Source organism: Oreochromis niloticus, linkage group LG5 (genome assembly GCF_001858045.2).
Source record: "Oreochromis niloticus isolate F11D_XX linkage group LG5, O_niloticus_UMD_NMBU, whole genome shotgun sequence".
NCBI classification, from domain to species: Eukaryota; Metazoa; Chordata; class Actinopteri; order Cichliformes; family Cichlidae; genus Oreochromis; species Oreochromis niloticus.
The window spans coordinates 7,459,676-7,471,406 of record NC_031970.2 but is presented as its reverse complement, the minus strand read 5'-3'; the positions used below and the strand labels follow the sequence as shown (position 1 = coordinate 7,471,406).

At 39.3% G+C, this 11,731-nt stretch overlaps 1 protein-coding gene across 2 annotated transcripts in view; it reads right to left on the bottom strand.

The window, feature by feature from the left end:
• The window catches only part of cdh22 (cadherin 22), a 157,937-nt gene that overhangs the window by 40,695 nt on the left and 105,511 nt on the right, over nt 1-11,731 (bottom strand). The gene's annotated exons all lie outside the window — the stretch shown is intronic.

Below are 11,731 nucleotides of genomic sequence, written 5' to 3'. Positions count from 1 at the left end.
CTTCATTTCTCACAGTATGACTTTTTTTCCATGTTGATGCCTAAGGTAATAAGTTGAGAGGAAATGTGAGCAAAAATTCCACTTTGATGAGTCAACATTGTACTTTATTGCCACTATTTTGTGGATGTAATAAAGCCTAAGCTGCGTTCCATGTTTTGTTACATTTTTAGAACTAACTACTGAACTACTACCTCTATACTGGAGTTATTTCTAATTCCAGTAACACTGGGGGTATAGTAGTTGTCTGAATTTTTAAGGACTTTGTTATGAAAAAGTTAGGAACATATTTAAGTTTATCCTTCCATTTTCTTAACCACTTGGACCCTAGTCACAAAAGCCTATAGACATCTGAGGCTGGTTTACATTGCACTTTTTCAAGTTTGAGTACCACTTAGTAAATAGGAGTGTTTGTGGACAAGCCACTTATCTTGTGTGAAAACTATGGAAAACCATTTGAATTTGCTAGCAATCAAAGCAATCACAAGCAGGCTTTTAGTGAAGTAGCCTTTTTGTGACTGCCAGCAACCACTCACCAACCAGATGGGGAATGCACACTTTTCTCTAGCAACCAGATGTTATCAACCAGTCTGTGTGGCTGATGCTGAAGCAGTTAAGAAAATGGATGGGAAACCTTAACTGTGTTCCCAACTGTTAATGCCTATCCAATTCGGTGTAACAGGGTGCTGGGAGTGCCAGGTGCCATAGAGTGTTTGAAGGGCTAACTCAGACAAAAAAAACTAAACATTCATACCTACAGCCAGTTTAGAGTGTGTATGTCATTGGATTGTGCTGAGAAGCCAGGGAATGTGGAGGGAAGCCCACGGAGGCACAGGGGCAACATGCAAATTCCACAACGAAAGGCCCCAGCTGGATTTGAGCCCAGAACTTTCTTGCTGTGATTCGACAGTACACCAGACTGCACCCCCGTTAATGTAGTTAAGGTTGTGAGCACAGCAATTCATCAGTGTGGGAGACTTAAAAGCATGTGTGTGTGAGTACCTGCAAACACCTGTGTCTGTGTTCATGCATACTTGTCTCCGATTATTTTTGGAAGAGGGGAGTTAATGCATTCAGATATTATAGCACCCAGTAGCTGTTTCACCTCCATGCCCATAATTTTCCAAACAAATTTTTTGATGTTTTCAAATTATCTTTTCACAACACCAAGGCTCAAAGTCATTATTCATACAGAGGTTGCACACACAGATGAAAGGGAACATGAAGTTGTAGAATCAACATTATATCATCAAAGCCTGTTAGAAGCTAAAGTAATCTACAACAAACAATTACACATGATTATGAGGCACTTAGACAGAGAATACAAAGAATAAAGTCATTTCCACATGAAATGTTAAATTTGGAATTTGTGGAGCAATGGTGTTTAAGTCATTATTTTCCACTGGGTGTAGTATACTTGTCAACAGTGTGCACAAACAAGCCTCTGGCAGTACAAACGCAGACGTAGCTCCACATTTAGTAGCACATTTTAGTTAAAACTCCACCTAAAGCCTACACAACTTTAGGCTTCCTAATTTTTAGGTTAGGAAACAGCTGCATACTTGTCTCTAGGATGTGAGTACATTTTTTTCTCTGTCTAAAAATATATTCACTTCCAGGCAAATGGAAGATAAAAAGAGATTCCTAGGCACCACAGGTCCTCGTGGACAAGGAGTCAGTCTTTGTCTCGATCCCTCTGGAGAATGCTTTGGGTAATTACTGACAGCTGGTGTTGTCCACTAAAGGTCACCACTGTAGCCTTTCTCAGAGCCCTGTCATGCTACTGTCCAGCTACATAATGACCGTATGCTAATGATGCTAATGAGCGGGAAGTGTCAGAGCACTGTTTGTTTCCTGTCATCCAATAGAACTCCTAAGGGGAGAAGCAGGAGGGAGAGGCCAGATTACCATTAAAGCCACCCAGCCATTAAATCAGATGGCTCGGATCACTATTCTATCACTGTCACCTATGGTACTCCTGCCAGCATGCATGCAAAACTACAGCTATCATATGAGGTATCATCCTCTCCTCTGCAAATGTAGTGAAACAAAGCTATTGTGTAGCCACTATGAAATATTTTAAGAAAGAACTGGTGTAAGACGGGAATGAACAAGGACATTCAAATATGTGCAATGCCACAGAATCATGAATTCTGGTACTGTCAACATCCTTGTAAGGATATTAGTGAAATCCTGATATATTGCAGCTTCCAATGAATTCAGTGTACTGCATATCAACTAGGTTGGAATGAATTTTTAAATTCGTATTCTGAGTTGTATCATCCAGTTATTACCTGTCCCATATATGCAAAATAAGCACCAGTCTCAGAAGATCAAGATATGCTCTGTTCCAGTTGGGGGATGAGTGAGATACCATTCTTATCGCATTAAAACATAAGACTTCATAGAGGCTAGGCATTCTCATTACTGGCAACAGGCAGGGGTTTGCTAATTTTTCCTACCTGTTTGGCTCCACTGCTGAAAGTCCAACAAAACCATTTTTTGTCCATAGGATTACTCCCTTATCTTAATATTCCCCAGGTAACAATCAGTTTGATGCTCAGCTGTTTCTGAATACTGCCTGGCAGCAACATCAGATGGTTTGGAAGAACTATATAAATGCAAATGCTCCTTTACTGTGTTTATATTAAAAAGAGAAGTGAAGCAGCAAGTTTGGCACTTGAGTTCTTGTTAAATTCTGACTTGCTTCAGTGTTTTCAGTGGGATGTCATTACCTACAGTATGTTGTCGTCATTGGTGACACTTAAGCAGATCTGAATGTTGATATATGTGTACGGAGTCAATAAAAATAATGAAATGTAATGCACATAACAGTAACAGGAGAAGTATAGTATGTCTAATGGAGAAAGGTCACAATATTCAACGTCTAATGCCTTCCTCTGCCAATAAAGACATTATTAAATAAACTGCCAAAATATACAGGTCCATATATTTTTGCAAAAAAATGTTTTTGTTTTTACTGTGTTAAAAAAAATCTACTTCAAATTTTTAATATCTCTATACAATGTTACTAATGGTGATTCCAACTGGTTGAATGAAATCAAGTATTTTCCCAGTTTAAATAGCATCTTAGCATTTAAATACAAAACATTTAACTGGCACTGTTAAACTATGCTATATTCTTATACCATGGTATAGAAAATTGGGCTTTTTCTCTATTTCACCGTCATCACTGTCTGGTGTTTATATAAATAAAACAGCACTAACAGAGTTGATCAAGATTTGTCCTTCAGTGCCTACACTGAATAAATATGTAGGGCTACTTTTTTCTCCCCTGCCCCTGAGTGATGCTGAAAAACTACTTCACACATTCATTACTTCTAACCTAGATGATTGAAATTCATTATTGTCAGGTTGTTCTAAAAGTTCCTGAAAAAGCCACCATTTAATCTAAAAGGCTGCAATGAGGGTACTAATGGGGACAAGAAAGAGAGATCACATGTTTTGAAATCCATCTTAAAAATCAGGCCACATCATGTCTTAAAGACATCATAGTACCATATTAAGCTACTAGAGCACTTCTCTCTCAGGCTGCAGGATTACACCAGTCAGCAATAAAATTATGACCAGCAGCCTAATATTGTATTGGTTCCCCTTTTGCTTTCAAAACAGCCCTGACCCATCAAGGCATGGACTCTACTAAACCCCTGACCCATGCTGTGGTATGTGGTATGTACCAAGATGTTAGCAACAGATCCTTTAATCCTATAGGTTGCCAGGTAAAGCCTCAGTGGCAACACCTTAAACTCATTGTTGTTATCCTCAAACCATTCCTCAACCTGAACCACTTTTCCTTTGTGGCAAAGTGCATTATCGTGCTGAAAGAGACCACAGCCATCAAGGAATACCGTTTCCATGAGAGGGTGTACATGTTCTGTAAAGCTTAGGTAGATAGTACATATCGAAGTAACATCCACACGGATGGCAGGACTCCAGGCTTCCTAGCAGAACATTGCCCAAAATATCACAGTGCCTCTGCTGGCCTGCCTTCTTCCAATAATGTATGTTGATGCCAGGTGTTGTACAGATACGCTACACAGACAGACCCAGATAAGCATGTAATGTAAATAAACAAACATGATTCATTAGACTAGGCTACCTTCTTCCACCATAGAAGAAACTGCTGGTGTGAATGGGTGAATGAGGGAAGTTGTGTAAAGCACTTTGAGTGTTCAGTTAGAGTAGAAAAGTGCTATATAAGAAGAACCCGTCCCTTTACCATCCTATGGTCCAGTTCTGATGCTCATGTGACCATTGCTGGTGTTTTCAGCAGCAGACAGGGATCAGCATGTCCACCCTAACTGGTCTGTGGATATGCAGCCCTATGGAACCACTGTTCCATCCACTGAACTACTTTTTGATACATACTGACCCTGCAGTCTCCCCACAAGACCTGCATTTTTGAAGATTCTCTGACCCAGTTGTCTAGCCATCACATTGCTTGCCTATTTTTCCTGCTTGTACCGCATCAACTTTGAGGACAAAATGTCCACTTGCTCCCTAATATATCCCACCCACTAACAGTACCATAATGAAGAGATAATTAGTCTTGTTCACTTCTCCTGCCAGTGGTCATAATGTTCTGTCTGATTGGCGTACTTGTGGTTCCTAGAGGTTCTAAAAGTAGACTTGGAGCCAGAGGCTTCAGCTATCAGGCCTCTCTTCTGTGGAACTAGCTCCCACTCTGGATTCGGGAGAGAGACACTCTCACCTTCTCTTTCCTCCAGTCTGTATTTTGTGTTGTCTCCAAGGTTCTTTCCTTTTCATTTCTTGTCTCTTTTCCCTCAACCCCAGTAGGTTTCTTCCTATGGAAAAATTCCAACTGTTGAAAAATGCTTGCTCGCAGGGAGTCTCTTGATTGTTGGGGTTTTCTCCTAAATACTGTAGATGAGATCACTATTTTTGTGATTTGGTGCTATATAAATAAACCAGAATTCAACAAAAAAATAAGCTGCAATAACTGAAATTTGAAATTTGATTAGGCTGAACTGAACTGACATAAAGTCAAAAAATCTTGACTTTATGGACTAATTTGGTTATGGCTTAGCAAATTGTAAAGTTGCTGTTTTAATAATGTTCACATTCATGAGAGCAACAATGTTTAACTATGATTTGCACTATGACTTGCCTGACCATGGAGAACTAGACAGGGCTCCAACATTTCACTGCTGAGCAGCTAATGAGGATATAGCTTTGTTATTCATTTAAGCCTCTAGCAGAATGGGTAAGCAATTAGAGTTGGATGGCAGCCATTTATTACACATTATTTCCCATCTTTATTCAAAAGTTAATAAATCTCTAATTCTATTGTTGTCTTTTTTAAAGCACTTAAAGCCCCACGGGGTAGGAGGGATTAATAGCTAAGTCTATTAAGTTAACTGTTACAATATTTACTGTAACTAGTATTTTAGGAATGCATCCTCTCTATTTAAAAGGCCTTGACAGACTTCTGACAAAAAAAAAGATTCAATCTGTATCGCAAATATTACTTTAGCGGTAAAAATTATTCATCATATATAATGTAAATAATATTCTGAGGAAAACTAACCCCCGACCGTGTGTTAGTATCGAGGAGGATTGTGGCACAGAGGATACAGTGGAGGGTGGGTGACGATAGCTATATTGTTAGATTTATGCATTAGTTTGGTTTAATGGTATCAACACAGCCTGTCGGAATGGCTTCCCACACCATTTCAGCACTCTGGGAGAGATGGTTCAATTACTGTGAGGGGAGTTGGCGAAGTGAGCCACGTGTGAGACACCAGACTGACAGCTATTTAAGAAGGGGCCTCATAAAAGAGATTTGTGCCTATCTCAGCTGGTGCTGTACTGGTGCGAGCTTCGGCGGAGGGGTCTAACGGCTGCAGCACTGAGCCTCTTTTCCACTCCTACCCACCTTAATCTGCAGGACTGAGTGCTCCCTGCCCGCATTATGGATCATTTAGTAAAGCCATAAAAGCTGAGGTGTTTTCACATGAAAAGTTATTTCTTCACTACTTCTACTGTGATTCATTCCTCTCTCATCCACATAAATGCCCTAGGAGAGAGGTGGGGAGAGAGTGAGGCAGAGAATGAAGTATAAGGGGAAGAAAAATCTGCCATGTCATAAAAACCAATGACCTGCTTACATTGATCCTCTTCAAGATCTCAACAAGGATTTAGGGATATTTTTCATCTCTTATGACAGAGATTGTAAATCTAGTCTTTGTTAGACCTTGAACTTGTCTTTCATATTTTACGGGATCATATAATTATTTGTTTCCTGGACAATACTGTAAGGCAGTTTGGCTTGTCAACTTTAGATCTTAACCTCTCAATAGTTTCCATCTTTTGTACTGAATTTTAAACAAATAAATAAATAAATATTAAAAAAAAAACAAAATAAACAAACACAAAATGGCAACTTTGGATCTTACATAAAAAAAATACAAAAATACAGTGCTGGCTAGCCTTCCCTTTAAAAGTGGAAAAAGAAAAAAAAAATCCTTCAAAGGTATCAAACTGAAGTTAGGGATAATTCGGATACTTCCTGTATCCAAACTGAGTGGTGCGGTACATCCTACTTAAGAAGATGGATGGACAGGTGTATCAGCATTAACACTTTCCTTGCACAAAGTCAGTTCATTTAGGGAAAGTAAAGACAGTTTTCAAGTAACTTTTCTTGATTTTATTTCTAGTGAAAAGGTAAGATGCTAGTCAATTTCACACTATGGTGCCTCGTAACATACTGAAACACACACTGTTGCCCTCTCCCTTTCCCCCACTCCTGGCTTTACACATTGCTTCATACAAATAATCACTCACACACACACACACACACACACACACACACACACACACACTCACTCAGATCAGCCAAAATCAATTGTTTCAAACACTGTGGTTAAGCGCATAATGTTGGATGTTACGGGTCATATACATAAAGGTGGCTGACAGATGATATTGATTGTAAGTTGCTCCTGCCTTATCTCATTGCTCTTGTGAAACTGGTGCTCTAAATGTCTCATCTACTGTTAGCGTGACAGGCTCGGGAGTCCCTAATGGTAACTGCAGTAATTTGCAGCCTTCTGCACAGCCACTAGGGTGATTATTACTCTAATCCTCTTGTGTACTTGCATTACATACAAAGGGAGCAAAAGGAGTGGGAAATTTATCTCTAACACCCACTTTGCTGGTATTAAATTGAAACAGAGAGACTAAGGTCAAAAGATCAAGAAGAGAAAGAAAAAAAAGAAAGACAAGAGGCAGAAGCTGTTGTCTTCCTCACAAAGCTACTCCTACCTGCGTTTCAGTATTATACCATAATACATTTTACTAAAACAACACTGAGTGTCACAGAAGAGTTTAAAAATGTATGCCAACCAAAATATAGAACTTCATTAACAAGTTTTTTCAGTTTTACTGTTTTACTATGTCCAGTGCTATTTTTCTTTTATCCACTACAAATACTCTTTAAATGTCAGTCGCTCTGTTCATTGTGTACAGTCTAGAATAAGTGATCTATTTTTTGAAGTTGAGGTAGAGACCTTCAAGAAAGGGCCTTAAAAGTACATCTCAAAATGCTTTTTCTGTGTAGCTCTTTGGACTTAAAATCAGTGTCAGTTTCTATATAAAATTCAGGCATCTATTAAACACACATCTCTGACAGTAACGAATATGCCAATACAGATATATCACAGCATATTCTTTACTAGGAAACAGTGATATCCTCTATATTTGCATGTTTCATACTTGAAATTAAAACAGCTTCTTTTAAAGTAAAAACAGGTCACAAGAATAAAATATTCCAACAACAGCAACTGTTATATCAAAAAGATATAAACATAAAATGCAAAGGCCTTTAATAGTTACACAGACAACATACTGTGAAGTGTGGAAATATTTCCCAAAGCCTCAGATGATGGCAGTTTAAACTGCATAGCAGTGTCTTAAAGAAAATCTATGTTGGCTAATGGAGTTTGTAGTTTGTCCATTTGTCCATATAAAGGCCCTTCCTTTATATTTTATCTTTAAAAGATACGATCAACTGGGGGTTAAGCAATTGATATGCTAATTTAAACTGAGGCTACGGTTGTTTGTATTTGGCACTGCATCAGTTTGGGTAATTAGAGGAAAAGATGAGGGCAGTGGTCACTATCTCTGTTATTAGACTGTTATTTGCCTGCATGTTGTTCTTTTGACATGATGTGGCCACATCTATGCCACTCAGAGATACTGAGTTCCTCTCTAATGGAACCACATCAATCACAGGATTAGCTCTGTGGTAACTTTTCACCCTGTAGTGATTTCACTACTAAGATCTGACCCTCTTAGCCACGTTTCCAACTGACCTTTGTGTGGAAGGGAAAGATGACTATCTCAGTGACGAAATGGTTTCGCCCAAAACAAATGGTGCTTCTTTGTTAGTCAGTTCACATAAAGACAAAAAGAAAAGGAGTGTTGGATGTCTTAGTATGCGTGTTGTAACACGATGTAATACTGATTTCAAATTGGAAAAGGCCTGTCTTTATTACTTCAATATTAGCTGGGCGTGTGAAGCATAAGTATTAGCTTGTGGTGCCACAGCTAATAATGTCACTGCAGTATATGTACTAGATCTAAAAGCTCAATCTATCAACTGCATAAGTGCAGAAGATACAAAACTATACAGCTATGTAGTATTGTCAAAGAGTTGCACCATATTAGTTTAACACTACTTAAGCCTCCGGGTCTTTAAAACTTTTCAGTCTTAGCTCAAAGCTATGTACATAAATATTTAAACACTCTCAATGGCTGGGGAATGCAAAGAAAAAAGAGATGGATCCCATCCAGCTATTGATGATGAGGCTTCACAAAACACAAACATTAGCCGATCACACCATCCTATGTAAACCACCTTCATAAGCATCATATCAAACTTGATGTATAAGGGTAAATTCCCAGTCCAAAATCCTATTATAACATCGATTACCAGAAGACAAACAATGCCTAAGGCAACACAAAACTGGCTAGTAAAAGTATTTTCCCACTTCGAACTTTCCAGACTGACACTGAACCCCAGTATGTGGGTTTTGCAATATTAATAACACCATTTCAGAGGTAGTTCTCACCTGTCTCAATAAGTTCTTATGTTTTTGTCTTGCTAGCTAGGATTGAAATTAAAATGCAGAATTTAAAAAACAAAACAAACTTTAACAATAGATAGATTCAACTGGCACCAAATAAAAAAAATAAAATAAATGAAAAATGGAAAAGATATTATCATTACAGAAGTATCCCTAAAAAGTAGGTAATTATTTTCAAAAGACTATTGCAACATTACAAACATTACAATGCTATATCTTTAGGCCAGAGGTTCCCAAAGTGCAGGGAGGGCGAGGTATGAATAAAAAAAAAAAATAAAAAAAATTTAAAATTTGAAAAAAAGAGCGCTTGGACACTGCTAGCATAATGGACAGGTTTTTGACGGGGCTCCCACACAAACGCAAAGCAGGAGATGAAGCATCACCAAATTTGTTTCCAAACCAACTTCATTCCAAGCCAAATACTAGAAAATATGATGAAGCATATCTTGCCTTTGGCTTCACCTGCACAATAGTGATGGGAATTCCGGATCTTTTTAGAGAACCGGCTGTTTCGGCTCCAATCACTAAAAAGATCCGAATCTTTCGACTCCCAGCGCAAAACACAAGACTTCCGTGCGGAGTGAAGCGAAAAAAAGTGCGAGAGAGAGGGTGAGAGAAAGAAGAAAAACACCACGGCTCACATCGTTCACTTCAAAGAGTCGGCTCTAAGAGCCGTTTCGTTCGCGACCGACACATCGCTACTGCACAAGTGCCAAGGTAGGTCTCCCCGACAGAATTAGTTTCCCATGCGTCGGGAGCACGCGCTGGGCTGTCCAAATCACGGACAAACAGTATCCCGTAGTTGTTTATGTTTTTGAACAGATTTTGCACAGAGAGGCATTTTTTGAAAAATGTATTGATAGCAATGTTGAATATTATTATTACACCGGAAAAAAACAACTACACGTAAAATAATTACACCATGACGCCTCTGCCTTTCTAAACGGAGGGACAGTAACTGCATCTGTATATGTAAGCGTGTAAAAACTGCACATAGTAAGATTAACAGTATGTTGTCTATATCCGCCATTGTAGAAATTCATCTCACGTAAACAATGGTCGTGTCCAAATTCATGGGCTGCATCCTCCTGAGGACGCATTTGTAGACCGATTACGTCACAGCGACGCGCCGAAGGCTGTCCAAATTCGTAGACTCCTCCGAATGCAGCCGACAAATGCGTCATCCTTTTCCCTGAATTTGAAGGATGGGTCGGGTGTGTCCTTCATGGCCCACCATATCCCAGAATTCATAGCGCGGCCCAGCCAAACTCCAGTTTCCGGCAATGGCGGCCGCTACTAAGTTTTAAAATTACTTTTATTAATCTTTCTGGGTCACAAAATAAACTTTTAACATATTTTCAGGCGAGAATGTAGCTGTGTAAACATCAAATATCTGCTCGGTTTATCAAGGTATCGCATATTTGCAAAAGTGCTTCGACGTTTTCGGAGACGTCTGTTACCCACCAGCTCGATAGCTAGCCGAGAGCTCGAGGGTCACTGAAGCCGCCGAGAACGGCACATCATTTTCAGATCACCGCGGACTTTCGCTACTCAGGTTAAACGTAATATATATGTCACTTAGACAACCTAAAAATGATATTGTTTGGCTTTTTTCAGTGTTTTATTTGTTCGTGAGTAAATCGGTTTGGCTGAGATTAAAGTGATTAGATTAGATTAGATAAAATAAAACTTTATTAATCCCTCGGGTGGGTTCCTCCTTGGTTTCACACAGCTGAATAAACGTCAAACAGAAAACCGATTAAACAGAAGTGTGAGATGGTCGAGAATTTACGCCAGTGTCCTGTTATATTTTAGATAGCAAGGAGCAGACGGCCGAGTTTATTAAACTCCACCGAGACAGCGGTGACGTTAATCAGAAGGCTAGACCGTCCAATTTCACAGCCGTTTACTTCCGGCCTACCTGACCTTCTGAGAACCCGGCCCACGTAGACCGCGAAGGCCGGGTCCTCAGGAGGATGCAGCCCATGAATTTGGACATGACCAATAACGTGACGCACAGCGTGTAGTGAAAAAAAGGCACATCCCCTTGACGTCTCGTGACGAACTCCGTATTCCTCGTCCACACGTAAACGCAAAAACTGAGTTTTCACAAAATCTCCAACCTGACAGGAGTTTTAAAAAATCTCCATTTTCGGTGATTGGAAACGCCGTTTAAGTGTGGATGAAAGGTCCAAAGTTTGGGAACCACTGCTTTAGGCTGAGATGAAGAGCAAAATCAGCTTTTATACAAAGACTTTCTTCATAAGATATTTTTGCAAAATTGAGTTGGCAGATTTATTATTATTATTATTAGTAGTAGTAGTAGTAGTATTGTTGCACACAGGCTAGCTAGTTCTAACCAATTCCCATGATCGTGCTAGGCTGAGGAACTTGACAAATAGCTCTAGTTTAACTCTGATCTTTCCTTAAAGCCATGCTAGATTGTCTTTCTAGCCAGATGCTGCAGCTATAGGTCCAACCAACCTCTTTTGCAAAACCAAGTCCTAACCAACAGGGCATGAGATCGGGGCCTCAGCAGAAAGGTAAAGACAGTTTGTTTTATAGTCAAGGATTTTTCTTTTTCTGCTCTTCAACAGTTGTTTGTATAT